The following is a 23,875-nucleotide window of genomic DNA, read 5'->3' on the forward strand; positions in this document are numbered from 1 at the left end:
CCCAACAGATATGCTGGTGGAGAAAGCACAGTGAGCAAGAATGAGGACTGAAGACATCTCCCTATAGAGAGAACTGTGTGTGCTTAATTAATGATGGTGTCTGTCATGGACTCTGAGACAGGAAGCCAAGGTCACTGACAAACTAGTGGATTCTTCCAGGGAAAATGATGGTTTCCCAAAGAAGTATAAGCCCTAACCCAGTTCCTCAACAGGAGTGGATTTCATTCCTCAATTTGTATACACAAGTGGTGAGATTACATACATATTTTCTACTATCTCCCTAACCTCCAATTGCCTTAGTATTTTCTTATGACCTACTACCAGGAAAATGGAATTCAGCATTCTGTAAAAGGAAGAAAGTGTACCATCATCCTTGAAAGAAAAAAGAATTAAAATGTTTGACCGTTAAATGTAAAAGTCTCTGAAATCTATCTTAGACAGGAAAATTCAGACAGAAGCTTGAATACATTCCCGCCCCAATATCCACCAGCCAAATCTAGAAAAGTGAATATCTTAGCTGAGGAGAACAGAAGTCTCATTAAAAAAAGAGAAAAGAAAGAAAGAAGTTGATGTGATAATAAATTCCTGCCTGGCTCCTCCTTCAGGCCCCGTAGGTGTGGAAATTACAGAATCCAATTCAGTTTTCAGAATTTTAGAGTAGAGGACAATTGTGGCCCATAACCTGCATGGAATTAGGCCAGTAGAGTTCTTCGGATCTGCCCTATACTGGTGTTGCGAGGTGAACAGGAGTCACTTCCCACACATCCAAAACAACTTGGAGAAACAATAAAACCTTCCATCCCCTGAGCAGGTAAAAGGCATCAGCTGAAAAGAGAAACCAGCCCCCCAGGTCAAAACAAAGGAGGAGTGGTAATGCAGCATTTCTTCAGAGACCGTGGTTGGATGTGAGAGGATGACTGTACATCTCAGCAGAACAAGCCAGAATAAGCAAGGAGTCCAATCTAACAAATGGTCTGGCTACTTCTCTGCAGATGCTGAGATACATGGGAAGTCCTGGTATGGGACCTGGTTGACGGTCCTCCTCAGATTTACTAAGTCCCGCCTGCCTCCCTGTCACTGGCCATTTGCTCAGTGGAGAGCTGTGTCCACAACCACCTGGCCTCATCTGTTCACATCCCACCTCATCCCCCCATGAGGGCTGGGCTGCAGCACACCCTCCATCGCACCACATCCAAGGAGCTCCAACATCCATGGCTGCCAAGCCCAACGCCATCAGGTCACAGAGGGCTCTGCCTCTTCTCTTCCAGATGCAAGTGAAGGACTGCTCTTGGGACGTGGGATGTAGCTTCCCCCACAGTAGCCTGGTGAGGAGCTTTGACAAAACCCCAAAGGGCAGACAAAGCTTTGAACAATGGGCAGGAGTCATCTGTGTTTATCTGTCTAACTGCAGCCAGTTCAGTGCATCTCCTAACTTGTGTTTGCTTCCTTCCTTCCTGGGGCGCTTTTTCCCCTCCCTCCCCCCACCCACTGTGCTAGTCCATAATATGTCGGTTTTGTCTCACACTTCCTTGCCTAGAGAATGTGAGCCAAGTAGCGGTACTTAATAACATTAACTCTAGGAAGGAATAGAAGAGGGGAGAAAACATCTGAAGATGACTTGAAATGAATAAGAAATGGATAAATTTGACTAAAATTGGCTGGAGTAGACTGGGAGGCTGACAAAGGAATTATAAGGCCACAGGAAAAAAAAAATAGTTACATCTTTATCCATCAAACTTTGCACTTATCAATTAAATAGCTGCTATTCAGGAATATTAAAAAACTCAAACTTCATGAAAACCCTTTCCCCAAAGGCTTGAAACATACGATCCAAAATCCAGGGCCCTACAGGAAAGAGCAAAGGAAAGGGTTTACATCTAGAGTACAGATACACAGTAGCTTCCCCACCTCTTCTGGGTCACGCGGTCCTCATTTCACAGTATGACGGCCAAGTATAAGCAGCAGCTAAGCGTGGAAGAGTATGGATGTCGTATTCATTCTGCCATTCACCAGTTTGGCACCTTGGGCAACTGACTGACGCTGCCTCCTTATCCATAAAATAGAGACAAGAGCACATACCTCTGAGATCCACTTTTGAATGCAATCATACAGTCCCGAGCACGGTGCCTCGAAAAGAGTAAGCACTTAACGGATGTGTGGTAGGTTGATGATGATGATCAGGCTGTTCAGTTGAGTGCAATTTGAAAAGTTCATCAACTAACTCAACAAAGAGCATATTCCTCTTTTCCGAATTAGAAAGAGAAAAAATGTTTTTATTGTTCTCCATCTTTATGAGCTTGTCCCTCCTCCCTACAACAAATAGTCAATAGGGTATCTTCAGGATAAAACACAAACCCCCAACCTTTGATACGTTGGGCCATTGATTCCCTTAGTTTCAAAACTCTTCACAGCAGACATAGAAAGATGGAGGTATTCGCATATAAAAATACACATGGTAGGGGCACTTGGGTGGCTCAGTGGGTCTGGTCTCTGCCTTCAGCTCAGGTGGTGATCCCGGGTCCTGGGATCGAGCCCCACATCAGGCTCTGTGCTTGGCAGGGAGCCTGCTTCCTCCTCTCTCTCTGCCTGCCTCTGCCTACTTGTGATCTCTACCAAATAAATAAATAAAATCTTAAAAAAAAAATACAGGGGTGCCTGGGTGGCTCACTGGGTTAAGGCGCTGCCTTCGGCTCAGGTCATGATCTCAGGGTCCTGGGATGGAGCCCCACATCGGGCTCTCTCCTCGGCGGGGAGCCTGCTTCGCTTCCTCTCTCTCTGCCTGCCTTTCTGCCTACTTGTGATCTCTGTCTGTCAAATAAATAAATGCCACCAAAAAAAAAAAAAATACACATGGTAAAGAGATTCGATGCCAACAACTAAGACAAGGCCCAAAGGTAAATAAAGGCCCTGTGTGTCTTTGCAAAATAAATTTTTTTTTTTTTTTTTAGATTTTATTTATTTGACAGAGAGAGAGAGATCACAAACAGGCAGAGAGGCAGACAGAGAGAGAAGGGGAAGCAGGCTCTCTGCTGAGCAGAGAGCCCGACATGGGGCTAGACCCCGGGACCTCAAGACCATGCCCCAAGTGAAAGGCAGAGGCTTAATCCACTGAGCCAGCCAGGTGCCCTGCAAAATAAATGTTTAACTAGAACTCAGCCATTCATTTACATATTGTCTCAGGCTGCTCTCAGGCAAAGAGGAAGGTTATGGTCCACAAAGCCTAAAACATTTACTATTTGGCTCCTTAGAGAACTAGGTCTCTGACCTCTTATCTAAGAGAAAAGCTTAAGGCAAGAAGCAAAAATCCTAGAGATAAGCTGAAAGCAAAAAATTGAGCAAATAAGGGAGGTGGCTTCAAATGATAAAAGCAAGGATTTCATACATGAAAATGGGTGCAAATGGAGGAGAGGCCAAGAAATAACCCAGAGAAGTCAAGTTCATTGTTAGCAAAAGACTAATGGCATAAATGCTACATAGAGTTGCATGTTGAAACCAAGAATGGTCATGTATTTCTCCTCCAGGGTCTTAAAGTAAAAATGCTTAATCTCAGGAAATATAGTTTTAAAAAAATGCATATAAGTTAAGAGACAGCCTCTTCTGTGAACTGAATGCAATAAAAATTGGATTTAATTTGTTTTCACTGTTGATTTAATATGATTATTACCAAAACGTCTTTGAGACTATAAAGATACCTTGATTAAATATAATTCTGTAGCATTTTTACTTTATTACTTCAATAAATGAATTGAAGAAATAAAATATAGGAAATGGAGAGGGCTTTTTAATAGAAAAACTCAAAAGATCGATTATTTAACACTTTTTAGTATATATAAGATTGATGTTGGACCAGATCTTCATCTGCACATCAATACGTCCCTATTAAAAAGATAGTTTATTTGCTTCTAGTTTCCTATTATCATCTCTAAAAAGTTTAGATTAAGATGATGTCACATTTTCTTTTCTGAGGTAGTTTTAGTCTTTATGTAATTATTGTATCTTATTGTGGGGCACTTGCAGAAAATGAGTTAAAGATTTAATGATATGTCTAAACTGATCTAATGCAGGGAATCACACCAACTCAAACATTTACTAAAAACTAAATTTGCTGAAGAACTCATTCATTTGTTAAAAGAAAATACAATTCCCTACTGCTTTTCAAGCTCCAGTCTCACATAAGTACTTAATAAGGGGAAAATGTCACCTATTCTTGATAATCAAAGACACTTTTCAAAAATCTACATATATAGCAGCATTAAGGAATTCTCATAGAGCCATTACAATTATGTTGCAATATTGAAAGACAGAGAAAATATGTTTATAATATTATCAAATGAAAATGTTACAGCAATGAATTCCCATTTTATTAAAAAAATGTGTGTAAATATTTAATACAGAGTAATTCTTTCTGGAGCTGGGAGATTAGTGACTTAATTTCCCTTTTATGTTTTATGGATTTTATTTGCTCAATGTTTATTCCATCTATAGTTAACAGGAAGAATAATTCTATTAAATGTTTCATACACAGTATTTAAATACCAAAGAAAATGATTATTACAAACTAAAAAACTAACACCCCTCTTGAAGCAAGAGGTATGACAGCTTTCATTTATAATGGGTAGTTGGGAGAAAAAGCATATAATATAGTGATTGGATTCTAACTTTTTGTGGCTTGATTTTTTTCATTTGCCTAAAACCTAATATCAAAGAACTGATAAGTAAAAAATGATGATCATCTAAAAATTTAAAATTGAAATGTTTCCTACTACTCAGTAGATATTCAGATCATAAGAAAAAAATCAATGAAATTCACCTATTTTTATTCCTTAACAAAGATTCACATTTTTACCTTATGATTCTATTCTGATGATTAACAGCTATAAAATTTTCATATAGATAGCACATGACATAATTTTATAAGGCTCTTTCATTATTTGATCTTCCAAATAATCTTGTGAAATAGCCAGGACAGATCTTACTATTCCTTTAGTGGTGGAAACGAGGGTCAATGTGCTGGTCTGTATGGGCACCATCAATGAACACCCTGTTGAGGAACAGACGATCAGCAGGTGATCAGGGAGGAGAAGAAGAGTAGGGTTGGGCTAACTAGTCCTCTGACTTCCTTTTCTTGCCCCTCCAGGATGAGAAGCAGGTGTACCCCCCTGCTATCACTGGGCCCAGAGTAGAGCACTATCCACAGTTTCTCTAAACCTTCCTACATTCTCAGTTTGGGTATGCCATCAACCAAGAAGCTGACGAATGTACCAAAAGTTGCAGAAATTATGCAGGAGCAAAATCTTTAGAAAAACAAAGGAAAGTTCTTTCTTTGGCCAATCGGACTCCACAGAAGAAAGCCATTCTTTCCCAAGTGGGGGATTTCACACAATCTCCAGGATTGATGGGGACTCCTAGAAGGTTAGAGGAGGGGTCGTGCTAGAGACTGTCCAATGCAGTCATTCTACAGATGTGGAAATGGTGAAACACAGCATATGTCAGTTCAGAACACAAGCTTTAGTGTCCATGTGGATCGCCGACTTTGTTATTATGCATTTCTTGAGGCCTATTAATGTGGGTGATTCACATTATTTCAAACTTTGAATATAAATTCAGATGTTTACATTTTGATATATTATTTTAAAATCCTCAAATTCAAACACTCAAAAGATTGGTTGTACCCTATTTCCTAGCCAACAATGAGTTATACAAAGGACCTAGTTAATGCACCTATTATACTAATTATAGATCCTTTTAATATATCCTTAATTAAAAGTTCCATTTTCAAAACCTATTGTGTTACAGCATGCACTATAAAAGTCACGAGTAGGTTAGTGAAACAAAGCTACAGAATAATGCTTTGTTCCCACAATGAAGATACCCAGAATGAAAAAATTCCTTGTTTATATGCTACAGACAACAGTTTCTATTTCTGATTGCATACTTGGTAGAAAAATGTTTTTCATCTGGCTAAACACTACATTCTAGCAGCTGTAGAGTCCATGACCAAATTGAGGTGAGAGTGAGTGATGGACAGAGGTTCTGAGCAGGTGGGATTGAAGGTCTTTTACAAAGGAAGTTGAGTGGACAGTCAGTCACCCGTCAGACCTAGACCCAAGGCTGAGAGGTCAACTTTCAAAGTCAATACCTGACTCCACAAATTCTTAACTATGTTTTTTTGGACATAAATTTTATTATCTGAGTCTTAGTCTTCTCATGTGCAAAATGGTGAAAATAATATGGCCTCACAGTGGCCTCACAGTCCATGTAAGGTCTACATGAGATGTTTCTAACAGCCTTTAGTCCAGTACTAGCACCTAGTCTGGACTCCATAAACTGTACTGCTTGTTTAATTACTATCACGGCGTTGACAATGGCTAATCATTCAAGGCCAGAGAAGACATTAAAGATCTCAGAGACCAAAGTTAAGGACCTTAGGAAAAAATCTGCTTGCCAGTAACTTTGGTATATTTCATTATTCTAGCCTTAGAGATTCCGGGAATGTTGTTCACATAATCATTTAGAATCTCAAATCCAATAAATCTTTGAGCATGCTTCAACTAAAATTTGTCAAGCATCAGACATCCATGAGAACCATCTCCACACAATGTATAACAACTTCTAAACTCTTGAATTTATCTCTGAAGGCAAAAGTCAACTACTCTGCCTTAGAACCCAGCGTTACCAAGAAACATCAGTATCAAGAGTTCTAAGAATATCTACACCAGGATTCAGTTGGGACTTACCTGGGTGTGGAGTCCAGCAGAAGCCAATGATTCCCAACTATCTCTCCATGGGAGGACTACCTGAGAGTGATCCAGGGACCTGGGAAAATACACATTCCCAGTCCTCGCTCCTGGAATTCTAAATCAGTAGGCCTGAGGTGAGCTGCATACCTGGGTTTTAATGTTCTTCATGGTTATTCTGTTGCACACCCAGATTTGGGAATCCCTGAAAAATGAAGCAACTATGAGTCATGAAGACTCCGTTCTAGGCTGGCTAACCTTAGAGTGCTCTTCACAACTCTGTTCTCTCTTGGCCTCAGTTCACAAATTTGCAACACCAAGGGGCTGCATCACTAGCATCTTTAGGAAATAAAAGCCTGGTGGTGGGTATTAAGGAGGGCACGTATTGTATGGAGCCCTGGGTGTGGTACATAAACAATGAATCTTGGAACACTGAAAAAATAAAATAAAATTACTTAATTAGTTTTTTAGAAAGAAAAAAAAAATCTCTTCCTGACTCTGCCATTTTACTTGGAAGGCTAAAAGTAAACGGAAATAGCTAGAAGGAGGAAATATCATGCTAAATGTGAAAAAGGTCAATGCACATTTGGCCAATCAGATAGAGTTTTGACAGGGCAAGTGATTTTTTTTTTTTGGATAGATCTTTGAAAGGCTCTCCCACCATTCAAAGCAAAAACATAACCCGCAACCTTTGCCTGCCTCTTATCTCAGAGGCTGGCTGCCTCTGGTCTGCCGGAAACTGGCTGCTTTGAGGCAAAGTATTTATCAAGTTAGGATGAATGAAAAACTGAGCCTCGGCAAGAAGCATGCTGCCACCCCTCAACTTTCTTGGTCACTGGCAAGAGAGCACAAGTCAGTCGGCGAAGAGGGAAGAGAGCCACTTGGCTCTAGCAGCCACCTGTTTACGAGGACACAGAATGGCCAAGAAGCTGATGAATGTACCAAAAGTTGCAGAAATTATGCAGGAGCGAAATCGGTGTGCTTTTGGTTCTACGCCTAGCTCACAACATTAATAGGTCTGTCCTGCTTTTCACCCGGTTTTTATTTCTTCCCCATTGACAGAAAAGCTTGTGATCTAGAGGGCCAGACCCAGAACTAGATTGAAAACATAATCTGTTTGGCCTTTGCACTGTTTTTGTACCATTTAAGTCAACTTTGAAAACTGGAATATTCCACATAAAAATAGAATCTTCCATATTCTCCTGAAAAATCCTATAAGTCTGGCAACAAAGGCCCACCCATAATCTTTTAGAACTGAACCATGGGCTGTTCCCATTCAGAGGGAACATATATACCCCAGAGTACCCCCACTGCCTCCCCGGCGTGGAAGTCTAATGTCTATGGTCAGTTACTCTCTTGCTCCAAGTATCTTTTGTTTGTTTTAAAATAAACAAACACGGGGCACCTGGGTGGCTCAGTGGGTTAAAGCCTCTGCCTTCGGCTCAGGTCATGATCCCAAGGTCCTGGGATTGAGCCCCGCATCGGGCTCTCTGCTCAGCAGGAAGTCTGCTTCCCCCTCTCTCTCTGCCTGCTTCTCTGCCTACTTGTGATTTCTGTCTGTCAAATAAATAAATAGAATCTTTAAAAAATAAAAATAAAATAGACAAACACTTTGGCAGCTACATTTCCAACAAAAGCAGGGGAAGAAAAAGGGCTGGTCAAAGAGATTGTTATGTTTCAGAAAACTAGGATGAGGTTACAGAACTTTTGTAACTGCTTAATATGCAAACCTGACCCATTTCACTGATTAGCATTCCCCAGCTTATCCCTGCAGATACTGGATTTATAACCCCTTCCTTAATAGGAGGGTTGAGTTGAGACCGTCAGGGACATGAGGAACAAGCCCCGGTGTACCCTGGACACTCCAGCCTGGCTGTTACCACATTTCTTGACGTGCAAAACACAAAGGAGTAGGCTCAGACCGGTTCCGACTAGTCAGAGAGAAGATGGATACCCAATCTGACCTTTCACCAACTTCTTTAATTAAAATGCTAAAAATCATGGGAGTGGGGGAGACGTAGCACGCAAATGAAACAGTGTGTTGAGAAGTATGTTCTGCCAAGTGCACCTGTGTGCCCAATTCCCTATATTCTGCCCGCCCCCATATGCTTAGATGTCCCTCCTTTCCTGCCTCAGGCCCATTAAAACTTTCCCTGGCTATTGTTCTAGGAGCCATTTTGACACTGCAGGGGTGACAGGTCTCCCTTCTGCCAGAGCCACTGCCCCTACTAAAGCCTTGCCTGTGTTTGTGCATTTTGCGTCCAGCCTCATTCTTACTGTTGACTGGTAGTCCAAGGAGCCAAGTCTAGTAACAGAACTACGGCCAAAGCTCGCTAGGAAACCAGGGAACGGGGTAAGAAGCAGTGCATTATAGGGCGGTGGTGTTCAGGCCCCTCAAATGAAGATCTCTTAAATAGAAAGTGATTGTAGAAAAAAAAAATCTCGGGGCACCTGGGTGGCTCAGTGGGTTAAAGCCTCTGCCTTCAGCTCAGGTCATGATCCCAGGGTCCTGGAATCGAGTCCCGCATCGGGCTCTCTGCTCAGCAAGGAGTCCACTTCCTCCTCTCTCTCTCTCTCTCTCTGCCTGCCTCTCTGCCTACTTGTGATCTCTGTCTGTCAAATAAATAAATAAATAAAATCTTTAAAAAAAAAAGAAAGAAAAAAAAAAAATCTCTACTGGTTATCTGTTGAAAGGCAGTTACGTTGAGCAGTTTAGGGCAAAGTTTTAAAGTCAGACAGCCTAATATTAAAACCATCTAGTTACTTAACCTTTCTGCCTGTTTGTCACACGGAGATAATTAATGATCCTTGCCTCCTAGGGGTCTTAGGATACTTGAATAAAATGCATAAAAAGTACTAAATGCAGCATCTGGCAGATAGTAAGTTCTCAATAAGTGTTCTTAATATTTCCATTATTGATAGATAAAATGCATAATGACATATAGCTGGTATGTGTACATGCCATGGAAATGGATTTCTTTTCCATTATTCCCAGGGGCATCTGCACACAGAGGAAAAACAGTAGCATATGTATTCCTCAGACATTATTTATTCAGTCCACCAACCATACTTGGTGGTTCAGGAGTTCAGTCTTCCTCACTGTCTCCAAGGGCTTTGAGGTCAAAGGTGAAGAGGGTGGCAAGAGGTAAGGTCACAAGTCCAATTCAAGACATGGGGCTTGAATTATGTTTTTGCTCCCAAACTGGTTGCCATCCTCTCTTACAGGAAACAAAGTGGAGGTGGAAGGAGAAAAGGGAGAAGAAAAAGTTGTCCTTAGACAAGTCCCTGAATGGGGATGAGCTGAGAAAGTGATATTTCAAATTAGATCCAAGGCTTTCTTTTTTTTTTTTTTTAAGATTTTATTTATTTATTTGTCAGAAAGAGAAATCACAAGTAGGCATAGCAGCAGGCAGAGAGAGAGGAGGAAGCAGGCTCCCCGCTGAGCAGAGAGCCTGATGCGGGGCTCGATCCCAGGACCCTGAGATCATGACCCGAGCCGAAGGCAGAGACTTAACCCACTGAGCCACCCAGGCGCCCCCATATCCAAGGCTATTTGTGCTCCCCAGGGACTAACCTTGGAGAGAGCCAGAGGGAGGCGAAGTGGGCCAGCCAGGAGAGAAGACCTATCCCTGCTTTAGAGAGCAGAGCAGCTTTGACAGAGATTCCTCATAATACTGGAGGTGTGAAAAGCGTTTTTGCTGCTTCCTAAGTGTTTCAAACAATGGGGTGTCATAATCCTAAAAATGGTGGTTCTGGGGTGCCTGAGTGGCTCAGACATTAAGCGTCTGCCTTCAGCTCAGGTCATGATCCCAGGTTCTGGGACAGAGGCCCGCATCAGGCTCCCTGCTCTGCGGGAAGCCTGCTTCTCCCTCTACCACTTCCCCTGCTTGTGTCCTCTCTCTCGCTGTGTGTCTCTCCCTCTGTCAAATAAATAAATAAATAATCTTTTAAAAATAATAAAAAATAAAAAATAAAAGCGGTGGTTCTCAAACTTGGCAGCACGTGGGAATCACTCCAAGGAGCTAAGAAAATACAGATGCACTGAACTTAGCTCAGGGATCCGTTTAAATGGTCGTAAGAGTGGCCTGGATGTCCAGATGTGCAAATGCCTCTCCACTGATTTGGCCTTGAAAATATTAGCCAAGACAAAGCCAAGGTTATCCAACGGTCTGCCTTCAGTTTTTCAATGGAAAGATCCCATGAAGCATAAGGAAAAAAATCCAGTTCCATAGAGCGGTTCAGACCCTTCAAGAATGCCACTGATGTTTACTTATTTTCTTAAAGACTTGATGTCTAATTGCTTTCCTTCATGGAGACAGTAAAAGACAATGTAAATTCAGTTTTAGAAGAGTTATGAAAAACCATGGTACACTAAAACGAAACAAAACAAAAAACCCCCCACTTCATAGCCTAGATTCCGACTCAGTCTACAAGGAACAAAAGCCCTACTTTTGCCAGAAAGAAAAAATTAATTTTGATTCACCTCACTATGACAGTTCCTGTAAGAGTTATTTTAGTAGGACTTTGTGGCAAAATGAAACATTTCAGTTCATAGAGGCAATATAAAGGTATACACGGGCAGGGCTACTGAAACACTCAAACATTTGAACAAGATAATACAGCAACTTAGCTATGAAAAATTAACTGACAAATACGTATTAAGTTGTGTTTATACCCAGAGAGGTTTGTCATCTTGGAAAAAAAGAGATTATAGCATTTTTTTCCCCCTGTTTTGCTAATCGAAACACACCAAGATCATTTTCTAACTGTCTGAGAGAGAGAAAGAGAGATCTCCTGACATATTTTGGTAAATAATACAAGAGGGGCAGCAGACCCATGAAATTTCTAGTTTTGAAAAAGGTATGTATTAACTGGTCAAAGGGTAATTTTATTGCATTTTCTTCAACAAATCATATACTCCCAAGCCATTATTTAAGTCAGTGCTGTCAAACAGAAATAGATCATGAGGGACACTTTACTTCAAATTTTTCAACAGCCATATTAAACATATATTTTTATCCCCAGGGGTACAGGTCTGTGAATCACCAGGTTTACACACTTCACAGCACTCACCATAGCACATACCCTCCCCAATGTCCATAACCCCACACCCCCTCCCAACCCCCCTCCTCCCATCAACCCTCAGTTTGTTTTGTGAGATTAAGAGTCACTTATGGTTTGTCTCCCTCCCAATCCCATCTTGTTTCATTTACTCTTCTCCTACCCCCTTAACCCCCCATGTTGTATCTCTTCTCCCTCATATCAGGGAGATCATATGATAGATCCAATCAAGAAATGGGCAGAAGACATGAACAGACATTTCTGCAAAGAAGACATCCAGATGGCCAACAGACACATGAAAAAGTGCTCCGTATCACTCAGCATCAGGGAAATACAAATCAAAACCACAATGAGATATCACCTCACACCAGTCAGAATGGCTAAAATTAACAAGTCAGGAAATGACAGATGCTGGCGAGGATGCGGAGAAAGGGGAACCCTCCTACACTGTTGGTGGGAATGCAAGCTGGTGCGACCACTCTGGAAAACAGCATGGAGGTTCCTCAAAATGTTGAAAATAGAACTACCCTATGACCCAGCAATCGTACTACTGGGTATTTACCCTAAAGATACAAACGTAGTGATCCGAAGGGGCACGTGCACCCAAATGTTTATAGCAGCAATGTCTACAATAGCCAAACTATGGAAAGAACCTAGATGTCCATCAACAGACGAATGGATAAATAAGATGTGGTATATATACACAATGGAATACTATGCAGCCATCAAAAGAAATGAAATCTTGCCATTTGCGACGATGTGGATGGAACTAGAGGGTATCATGCTTAGCAAAATAAGTCAATCGGAGAAAGACAACTATCATATGATCTCCCTGATATGAGGGAGAGGAGATGCAACATGGGGGGTTAAGGAGGTAGGAGAAGAGTAAATCAACAGCCATATTAAAATGTAAAAAGAAAAGGTAAAATGAGTTTTGATATATTTTAACTTGAGATATAAAGAAATTTACCATTTCAACATGTAATCAGGATTTATTATATCAGAAACAGGTGAATTATACAAGAGGGGAATCATGGATCAACGTACTGCTAAAATTATTATAGATATTTTACATTTTTTAAAGACGAAGTCTTGGAAAGCTTATGTGTATTTTACACACACACAGCACATACCAGTTGAGACTGGTCACCTGCATTTCAGGGAACTATCATGTACATTTCGGCTATCTCCTCTTTAGCTCCCTTCTCTATCCCATGATATTGTCAGTAAATGGCATTTGACACTGTCAGAAGTTCAGCCCTTCATCTTCTATGTTCTATGTCACTTGAGGGAGCAAATAGATTAAAAAACAAAAAACAAAAATACAAAAAAAAAAAAAAAAACCCAGACAAATTAAAGAATTTCTTGTATCTGCCTCTCAGCTTCTCTCTGGCTCCCCTTCTGTTTACCACCTTCCCCCACCGGCTGCCCTTGATGCATCTCTGTTCATATTAGTGTGCACCTGAATGGTTTATGTTCTTCCCTGTCCTCAGTTTAAATGCAAGTAATGAACTGTTTTATGTTTTTCTTTTCAAGAAATGTTTACCTACTGATGGCATCAGATTTTTCTATGCCAGTTATGTTAAGAGCCCAAGAGGTACAGAAGTTTTCTACCACTGGCCTACATGAAATTAGACAATGGATTTGAGTTCTTGAGAGCCCTTCCAGTCTTCATGAGGTCACAAAAGAAATCTAAAGACCAGTGAGAGCCTTTCAGAAAAAAAAAAAAAAAAAAATTAAAGACCTATCTTTCTTTCCAAAAGGAAAACAAAGTTTGTCATCAGAAACAGCAAAATTATTACATAGAATTGCCTCTTCTCTCAAAATCAGAGATTTTACCAGACTCCAAGAAACCACCAGGCTGAAGATCATCTTCCCCGTTTTATAAAATCCTACACCCTCACAGTATCCCAAGCTTACCACAGGCAATGTTAATTTAATGCCACATCAATGCCCATTTGACAAACTCTATACTGTGGACATGACATTGTACCAGGTACCGAAGATAAAGCACGAACAAGGCAAACATCATCCTGTCCATTACAGAAAACTATACTATGTCCCGAAATTATGACGATAATTTAGGGTTCTATGGACATGATGATGCAGGGCAATCAGGTCATGCTGGATGCATATAAAGGAAATGGAACCAGCCTCATGAAGGGAGTTAATGAAGGTCCCTTAGAGCATAAGCTGAGCCTCAAAAGGTGTCCAAAAGTTTCCAAAAAGAACAGTTCTAGAAGGGTAGAGAAGCATCCCTCATGGCAGGCTAGCACTGGCAAAAGCTGGAGGTTCTGGTGTGCTGGTTTAGATGAACCAGAAGTCACCGAGAGGGGATGGAAAGAATGAGGTGCCATGTGGATGGGGTAGAACCCTGAAGACCACAAAGGGCCCCATAAACCATGATAAAGACTTTGGCTTTTACCCCAGCTCTTAATGGAAGCCACCAAATGGTGTTAAACAAAGACAAGACACAATTAGGTCTGCCGTTTAAAAAGAAAAGTGTGGAGAACAGAGGAGAGAGCAGGGATGGTTGCAAGGAGACCAAGTAGGTAGGAATCTAGAAGGGTCCTTGCATCAAGGCCCAGGCTTGGGGGGTAAGCTGGCTCCCACGTGAATGAAGACTGCCAATACATCTTGTTTCGTCCATGAACCATTCTGAATATTAGCAATTGCATGTGAAAAATCTGCATTTCCAGCATCTCCTAACACAGCCTTGGAAACCACAGGCTCACTTGGGTATCCCCAACATCCAGCTGGAGCGGAGGAGCGCTAGTCTCTCTCAGGCAGGGCACTGGCCTCCCATTTCCCAAGCTCCCCGCCTTACCACACCACCTCATTTCTGGCTCCTGTATTGAAACCATAGTACTTGACCTCCAGAGCAGAACCAGCTAGTGATCAGACTCAAGATAGGCAGAAATTAAAGAGCGTGTGCTGCAAGGACTAAATTGGCAAGCCGTTCATCAGGAGGCTACCCAAGACCAAGAGAGGGGTACCCAAAAGCCATCCCGGACTCTGGCATCCTGAGAGAAGCTGAAATGCTTTATCCAAGGACCAAGCAACAGATCATCTGAATGCTAACATCCAAATCATGCACGGTTCATTTATCAAAGTACACTGCAAGCTTAACTTGAAAGACCATGGTCCAGTTGTAGCAACAGGCAATTCTAAGAAGCTTCAAGTACAGACCCTGGATTTGTGGGGTAGAAGCCACCTCCTAGTCAGACAGACACAAATATGGAGGCCCAACGGCTAATAAGACCACACCACTTCTCCTGAGTGGGTAGAACCTTTAGACTCTGGAGGCTGGCTAAAAAACCCAACATGCTTTGAAACAAGACTAGCCAATGTTTGCATATGGTCTGTGTGGGAAAGAGGTCATTCTAGCAGCAGGGGGAAATGAAAATAATAAAAAAAAAGCTTATGATTATGGATTTTCAGAAAGTACCAGAAAGTGCCAGCAGCCTCCATTTTCTAACACCAAGTATGAAATAAATGGGAGGGCCTTTTCTCTGTGAAATCTTCTCTTTTGTTTCATTCAGGAGTATGTTTGGCATGAAGATGCAAAGTTTATGAAAGATCTAAGAAAGACAGGAGGCTTTAATAAGGCATTTAACCTGAGAGTATGTCTATCTGAATTCTATTTCTCGAATATCTGAATGTAACTGCATTAAAAGACAAAGTTTCTCCCAGCTATTTATTGGACAACTTACAAACTGCCACATCAACAGATTTTGTAGATTTAAGTTTTCCCCTTCCGGCTATTTATTTACCAATCTTTCTCTTCCTATGTTCTTATCTCTAATTTCCTGTCTCTCTGTTATAACACCAGCCAGTATTTTTTTTAAAGCCAACCATTAACTCAACCACTATCTTAAGAATCTACTACTCAGAAGGCTTGTGCGCAGAAAGCTTGCTTTCTAGTGGGGGAATGGAGCAAAGCAAGGAAAAACTAACCATGTTTAAATGTCGCTATTTGTTGTAATAGAGGGACGCTATGGAAACAGACAAGGAGAGAAGAAATCAGATGTTAAGAGGGTTAGGGAAAATTTCATGGGAGTATTTGAGAGCTTTCAGAAACAAACACTGTCTAAAACTTGGCAATCAAGAGCATAAAATATCCACTTGCAAAGGTAGACTTAGACACTGTTCAACAAACTTACCCAAGGATTATTTAAACCTCTAGGAGACTTCACCAGTGTTTGACTTTGCTATTTACTGGTTCACTAAATGTCAGACTTTGAGAAGTTACTTGTTACCATACCTTAAGACCTATAGAAAAGGTTATTCCAAGGCTACAGTTTTATTTCTCTATAGGACTCTTTTGTCTCTGATCAAATCTGTTTCCACACACCTTTAATGGTACACTACAGACACTCTGCTCCTTGCTCCTTAAAATGCTCTTTGATGCAGCTTTTCTATCTTCCTTTATTCACATTTATTAATGAGTTGAATAAAACATTTGACATATATTCATTACCTATTGGGATAAGAGTCATGTATATACTTTTTGGATATTATACTTTGACAAAGTCAGTCTTTAAGGATCAATAAACATCTACCTGAAAGTCAGAGTGAATTCCTTCTTTTTAATTTTTCCCCAAAAGAACACAAATACAGAGGAAAATGTAAGTATGCTGAAACACAACAGCTGACTTCCTCACTCTCCCAGCCTGGGCTTCCCAGAAGTAAGTCAACCATATTTAGCAGCTTCGGTATGTAATTCATGGTTATCCCACACTCCTTTTTAGGCTTCTTTTCCTTTCTCATAATTTACCTTTTTATGATATCACCTATTTTATTATAACTCTGAAATATAAGGATTTAGCTTATTCCTCCCTCCCCCAGGTTTTTTATTCTTCTGTGGCTTTACTTGTAACTGAAGTAATACATCTAAACTTTGTCGCGTTTCATTAACCTTGAAGGAAAAAATATCTCATCTTCCCCTTTTGTTAAAGAGCTTCATGTTACCACATTCCCTTTAAGCTCTCTTTCTCTTGCCTCCTTATCTACTGTCATCTTTCAACCTTGCTCTTACTTTCACTGTCAAGGTTTGTAACATTTTGAGGCTCCTGGGTGGCTCAGCCAGTTGGGCGTCTGCCTTTAGCTGGGGCCATGATCCTGGAGTCCTGGGACTGAGCCCTGTTATCGGGCTCCCTGCTCAGTGGGGAGCTGCTTGGCCCTCTCCCTCTGCCTCTCTTCCAGCTTGTGTGCTCTCTCTTTTCTCATTCTCTCTCTCAAATAATAACAAACCCCCCCCCAAAAAAAATGTGGGGGGTGGAGGAAGCCTTATAAGATTTGGTTAACTTACTTGTATGTTTGCTCTAAAAGATGATACTAAAGTTAGAAAAGAGTTTATTATGATGATACAAATTGTCCACTGGAGAACCAGGGAATATACTAAAATGCCATTTATTTCTCTGAATTAAATGTACCCCCAAACAACTGGATTCTTTGTTGTTTTTATGCTTCTTATTTGGACCACGGTTTCTTCATGTGGTTTTTGCTACTGTTCTTGTTCAGTCTGATTTCTTTAGAGAAGACACACATGCTTTCCTCATATCACATCACTTGGTTCTTTGGCAAAACTGATTATGATCATCTGCTCCAATTTTCTTCTTGAAGATATCCTTCTTAGAGGTCCTGATTTCTCTAATTTTTTTTTTAAAGATTTATTTTATTTAACAGAGAGAGAGAGAGAGAGATCACAAGCAGGCAGAGCAGCAGGCAGAGAGGGGAGGAAGCAGACTCCCTGCCGAGCAGAGAGCCCAATGCGGGGCTCGATCCCAGGACCCTGAGCTCATGACCCGAGCCAAAGGCAGAGGCTTAACCCACTGAGCCACCCAGGCGCCCCACTGATTTCTCTAATTTTAACCACACACTTTCTACACTTGCTGTATACCTTACCTTTCACTTTTGGAAGGGGCTTTTTTTTTCTCGTTTCCCCATTTCTTGGTATCATTAAGAAATATTAAATTTCATTGTCAGTTCAGAAGAATATATTCAGAAAGGGTACATGAGAGGTCTAGTTATCCTGATGTTTTTAAACATCTTTATCTTGTTCTCACTTAGAGTCAGGCTCAGAACTGAATTCTAGACTCAAAATACTCTTCCCTCAGAAATTGTCTAATGTCTTCTTGACTCTAGTGTTATTGATAGAAAGTTTGATACCAGTTTAAAAATAATTTCCTTTTGTATAAGGTTTTTTTCTCTTTCACATCCAAAGCTTTTAAAATTCTTTTAGTCCTAGAATTTTGAAAATGGAATCTTATACATTAGGAACTTGTGCTTAATTCCTATTTAGGTCACTTGGTTTGTGACATGTAAATTCAACCTATTGACTCCCTTGAATAATATTTTTAAATTTCTTTGATAATCAAATACACCCACCCCCCATATCTGTTATCTCTGGAGAACTTACAATGGGATTTATCTATTATACTTGACTCTTTATTTATACTAAATATGCTATGACCTAGATCTACACTTTATTTCACAACCCTTTCATTAATTAAAAAAAAACAACTAAATACAAGAGATATCTCTTATTCTGTGTTTTTTTTTTAAGATTTTATTTATTTATTTGACAGAGATCACAAGTAGGCAGAGAGGCAGGCAGAGAGAGAGAGAGGGAAGCAGACCCCCCGCCGAGCAGAGAGCCAGATGCGGGGCTCCATCCCAGGCCCCGGGGACCATGACCTGAGCCAAAGGCAGAGGCTCTAACCCCTGAGCCACCGAGGCACCCCTCTTATTCTGTTTCTTGACTACTCTTCCATATGGATTACCTTTTACTATTGTTAAGGATACCAATAAGAATGTTTTAAAATACACTCCATTATCTATTTTTACATTGGTTATACATTTTAGTAATACTTGCTTTCCTTCATGATGTCTGCTATGCAAGTGGTTTTCTTCATCGATGTGATTCTTTTTTTATTGTTTAATAATAGGAAAATGAATGTTTCACTTACAGTTTTGATGTAGAAAAACATGAATAAATGTCACTCCTGCCACAATTATATAAACTAGCCAGATAAACCCAGTGGATACCTTTCTTTAAAGATCTTCACCAAAGAGCTGTAGATTCAAAGGAATCTAAAAGAAACTCCAGAGAATGATTTCATACTTAAAAAGAGGTACAGAGGTCAGAAGGAGGGCGAGCAGAGTAACAAGCCCGTTAGAGAAGGACAGCCTTTGTTTGACCAGGAGAAACTAGCCAACTATGGATGAATGTGTAAGTTACTATGGGAAATGATGGGAAATGAAGCTAAAAATAACCAAAATGCAAAAATTCATTCCACAGAACTAAATGTAAAAGCTAGAGCCATAGAACTTCTAGAAGAAAGTATAGAAGAATATCTTTGTGATTTTATGTCAGGCAAAGATTTCACAGGCAGGACACAAACAGCACAGACCCTAAAATGAAAATGTGAATAAAGAGACACTTCATCAAAATTTAAAACTCCTGCCCTTCAGAAGACACCACAAAGAAAATGAAAAGTCAGGTAACAAACTGGAAGAACCTATCTGTAGGATATAAAAGACACAGAACTTATATCCAGAACATTTAAATCATTCCTATAACTAAATAATGAAAAAGACAATGCAGTTAAAAACTGGGTGAAAGACTTGAACAAACTCTTCACAAAAGAGATACAAATGACCAATAAATAAAACCTGAAGTGCTTAACATTATTACTCAGCACAGAAATGCAAGTTTAAAAGATACCATTTCATATTGACTAAAATAGTTAAAATTAGCAAGGTTAGCAAAATTGTTAGCAGAAAGAACAACTGGATCTTACATATCTCTTGTCAGGATATAAAGTAGGAATGGAAAACATTGGAGAACAATTTGGTGATTCCTTACGAAAATAAATATACACCTATCCCATGACTCAGCATTTCCACTCCTTGATATTTACCCTAAGAAATTAAAACTTATATCCACACAAAGATTTGTTCACAAATGTTCCTAAGAGCATGATTCTTTAATATTACCAGACTAGAATCAGCCCAGACATGCACCAAAAAAGATAAAAAAAATAAAATAAAAATAAAAAAAGAACAAAATATGATACATTCATTCAAGGGTACTGGTGAGAAATAATAGTGAACAATCTAATAACACACACAAAAACATGGCTATTTCCCCAAACCATCACTCTGAATGAAAGAAGTGAGAGACAACAGAATATATCATGGATGGCCATTTATAAGTTAAAAGGTAAAGATCACTCTTTCCTCAAAAAAAAATGAGGAGAAAAAATCAGGACTGAGGAAACTTTCTAGTGGTGGAAATGTTCCTCATCTTGATCATGTCTGTAGTTAACAGAAGTGTGTATGTTTGCAAAATTCAAACTATACACTTATAATCGGTTATCTCAGGAAAATTGGTTTAAAAAAAAAAAAGGAATGGGGAGATTGCATTAACTATTTTATTAGAGATGAGATTCCCTCTGCTGTTTTAGAGTGTAGTCCTTCTACAGAAGGATTAGAATATAGAATGACCCATATTTGATGCAAAATTCATGTACAGTCAAAATGACCCTTGAAACACTAGTAGAAACGTGTCCAGTATTTCACAATAGATATATCACAGAGGTCTTGCTCTAGAGAAGAAATCAAATTCAACACAGTATGAAATAATTGCCTTATATATTTTTAATCTATTATTACACTGAACATCTTCATATAGCCAAGTTAATTCAATACAGTGAGATGGTCACCTTGGAAAGCATGAAAGAATGGGGACTTAATAAGTTAACAAATATGTGCCCTATCTCACTATCAGTGTAGAACATGCTCTTATTGAGTAAAATAACAGAGACTTAAACTATGTTTCTCAATATTTTTATCAATCAAATGTAATTGAATTGAGCTAAGTTAAAGGTACATACTATAAAGCAGTCTTTTATATTCAGGTCTCACCACAAGGTTCTACCTAAGAATCGGATGGCTACCTGGCTGGCCATTCTGCCAGTGTGACAGAGCTGAAGCACTGGCTGACTTTCCTCAAAGATGGACAGGCAGGAAACTAATCTCGGGCTTGGGATGCCCTTGAAAGGCACAGGCAAAGGATCTTCCTGGGAGGACATCCATCCATCTAAACAGCGAAGCACTACATCTTCCCTCTGGAAGCTCACTCAGTGTCTTCAGAAAAGACCCTTCCAATTTGTTTTGGCTAAGGGCAGAAGGATCTTATCAGCTCTATTAATGAGAGGCAATGGAAAAGAGGTGAATCATTCACACCACAGGCAGATTTTTAAATTAATCCTTTCTCTTTTCTTCTTTCCTCCTTTAGGCTCATACTTTGTCATATTTCCCAATTTTAAAGCATCTACTGAGGGGTTTCCTCTGATGTCTTTACTGAACTAGGTTTTATGTATCAAAAAATGACATTTCCTTTATACATCTTCCAAAGATATTTTGAAGTCCTACTTACTGTTTATCCCTTTTCCCATCCTTTCTACCAGTTGAGGTTTGACCAAAAACTATACAGAGGGAAGTAGAAACATTTGCTTGAGTTCAATCTCACAGCTTCAAGTAAAAGGTCAGAGATCAATGCCATGAATATCATTAAATGCCAAAGACTATTTCTGGTTGTTTTCTACATTTATAATCTCTCCTATAGGTCACATAATATGTGACCTTAATATGGAACCTTGGCCTCTCTTCCTATTTTATCTGTGTCCTCTATCTCCCAAAGAGGAATAAGAATAAAGCCACAAACTAATTAAAACTAGGGTGCGAATGCCTTTTATGTCACTACAGGAAAACTTCTTAATTTTTAACCCATGGATGAAGTGGATCCAAACACACCCTGAGATTATATATGGACCATGCATTTTTACATGTGGTCATCGTATTGGAAGAAGAAATTCTGTGGTTTCACTGTAGAGACTGATAGAATGTCATGTGATTGAAGACAGGTACCAGAAAATTAGTGGCCACAATGAATGGATTATATTTCTGTTTCTGGAGAAGGGAGCTTTTATCAGCTTTATTATGGTTTTTTATCAATTTTTCGTCAGACTCTCCTATATTATTAGACCAACAATAATGACATCAAAACATTATTTGCAGATAAGATGTCACCTGTCACAAAACACTATCAAAAGGGCTATGCAACTAATCAAGCCTTCAGAAGTCTAAAATATTGATATCCTCTGTTAAAAGAATGAGTTTTTTTTAACCTGATTAATCTCCAAGGACATTAACACTGATTTATATAAAATTCAAACCATAGACATAGCTCTTCAGACATCCCATATGTAGTAAAATGTTGCACAAGTGATTCTTGGCTTCCCAAATCTAATTGATCAAATGGATAGCTTCTTAAACCTTTCCAAGATCCTAACACAAGACCCATAACCTCTCAGGAAGGAGTTATGCTTTGGATACAGGGAAGGCAAGGGGTACCTAAATGTATTTACTCTGTAAGAAAACAGGTCCTGACCTTGGAAAGAATAACTGGAAGCTCTCTGGAAAGGAAATCTTCCAGTCCAGAATGGCAAATAGGTTTTTGTTTCCATGCAACAATCAGCTGTTTTCTGGAGTGATGTTTTGGGAGGATTCTAGAGCTCCTGAGCTAGGATTAATGAGCGATGTCTGTGCAGGGCACAGGAAAGGGGGTAATGTAGAACCTGCAAGATGGGCCCCAACCCTGTAGTCAGGAGAAGACTTAATAAAGGCTATAAAGCACAGTGCTGTATGAGACAGATAATAAGAATAGATAGTGTATTTAGGAAGAAAATAAGAATAGAAGACCTCTAAGGGTGCCTGAGTGGCTCAGTTGGGTAAGTGTCTGACTCTTCATTTCAGCTCAGGTCATGATCTCAGGGTCTTGAGATCAAGCCCTGCGTTGGGCTCCATGCCAGCATGGAGCCTGCTTGAAATTCTCTCCCCCTACTCCCTCTGACCCTCCTGTCTCCCCACCCCACCATATGCACACTCTCTAAAATAAAATATAATAAAAGAAAATAAAATATAAAGAAAACTTCTAGAATAGATTATATAGATAGAAAAATCTGGAGAAGCAGACAGAAGCCAAAACAAAAATAGAAAACAACCAACAGTTAGAAATCTAAAAAGAACCAATAAACCATAAGGAACTGACCTATTTTTAAACTGAATCCATTCCACAATATATTTAAGCACCTTCTCAGTTCAAATGTCTGTTGAGTACCGACTACTTTCCAAGAAGAGCTAAGTACTAGAAGGAGAGTGACTTTTTTTTTTTAATTTATTTTCAGCATAACAGTATTCATTGTTTTTTGTACCACACCCAGTGCTCCATGCAATCCGTGCCCTCTCTAATACCCATCACCTGGTTCCCCCAACCTCCCACCCCCCCCACACCTCTTCAAACCCTTCAGATTGTTTTTCAGAGTCCATAGTCTCTCATTGTTCACCTCCCCTTCCAATTTCCCCCAACTCCCTTCTCCTAACTCCCCATGTCCTCCATGCTATTTGTGTGACTTCTAAACACAATTATACTGATCTCTCTTCATTCTAGTAGTTACAATGAAGGTTTGAAAAAAATGCCATGAAGTCAAAGGGAAGAAGTGAAGAAGTGACACATAGCTCGGGGGAGTCTCAGAAGGCTTTCAGTGAATTGGATCTCAAAATGTGAGTTTTTCAGTTTTTTGGTTTTGTTTTTTTGTTTTGTTTTGTTTTGGTTTTTTTGGGTCCGGAAGTAGCGATGAGTGACTCTGGGCAAAAGGACCAGCAGGTACAAAGGAGTGGTGATTTAAAAGGACATGGCCTATTTCTGGAAAAATGGAGAAGGTCACTTCAGTGGGTGCAAAGGTTGGGGTTACAGCAAGAGGGAGGACAGCAGACGGAGCTGCGGCACAGACCAAATGGAGCAGGAAGACTGTGTGTTGGACACTGAGGTCTTCAGACAGCTCTTCAGGGGTGATTTTCAAGGTAGTTTTCTCAATTATTCCCATTTGATCCTCACAACAGATATATAGGATGGGCATCCATCCACTCTCCAACTCACACTAAAGGAGAAGAAAATGCTGGTGTGAACATTCCAAAAAATTATCATGAAGAAGAAATGGCAAAGTGGG

The 23,875-nt window shown here is 39.9% G+C and overlaps 1 pseudogene; it reads left to right on the forward strand.

Moving 5' to 3' along the window:
- The first annotated feature begins 1,941 nt into the window (after nucleotides 1-1,941).
- LOC111141100 overlaps nucleotides 1,942-23,875 on the forward strand; it is a 111,548-nt pseudogene continuing 89,614 nt past the window's right edge.

Source organism: Enhydra lutris, unplaced genomic scaffold (assembly GCF_002288905.1).
Source record: "Enhydra lutris kenyoni isolate GAN:26980312 unplaced genomic scaffold, ASM228890v2 scaffoldscaffold5, whole genome shotgun sequence".
Lineage (NCBI taxonomy): Eukaryota > Metazoa > Chordata > Mammalia > Carnivora > Mustelidae > Enhydra > Enhydra lutris.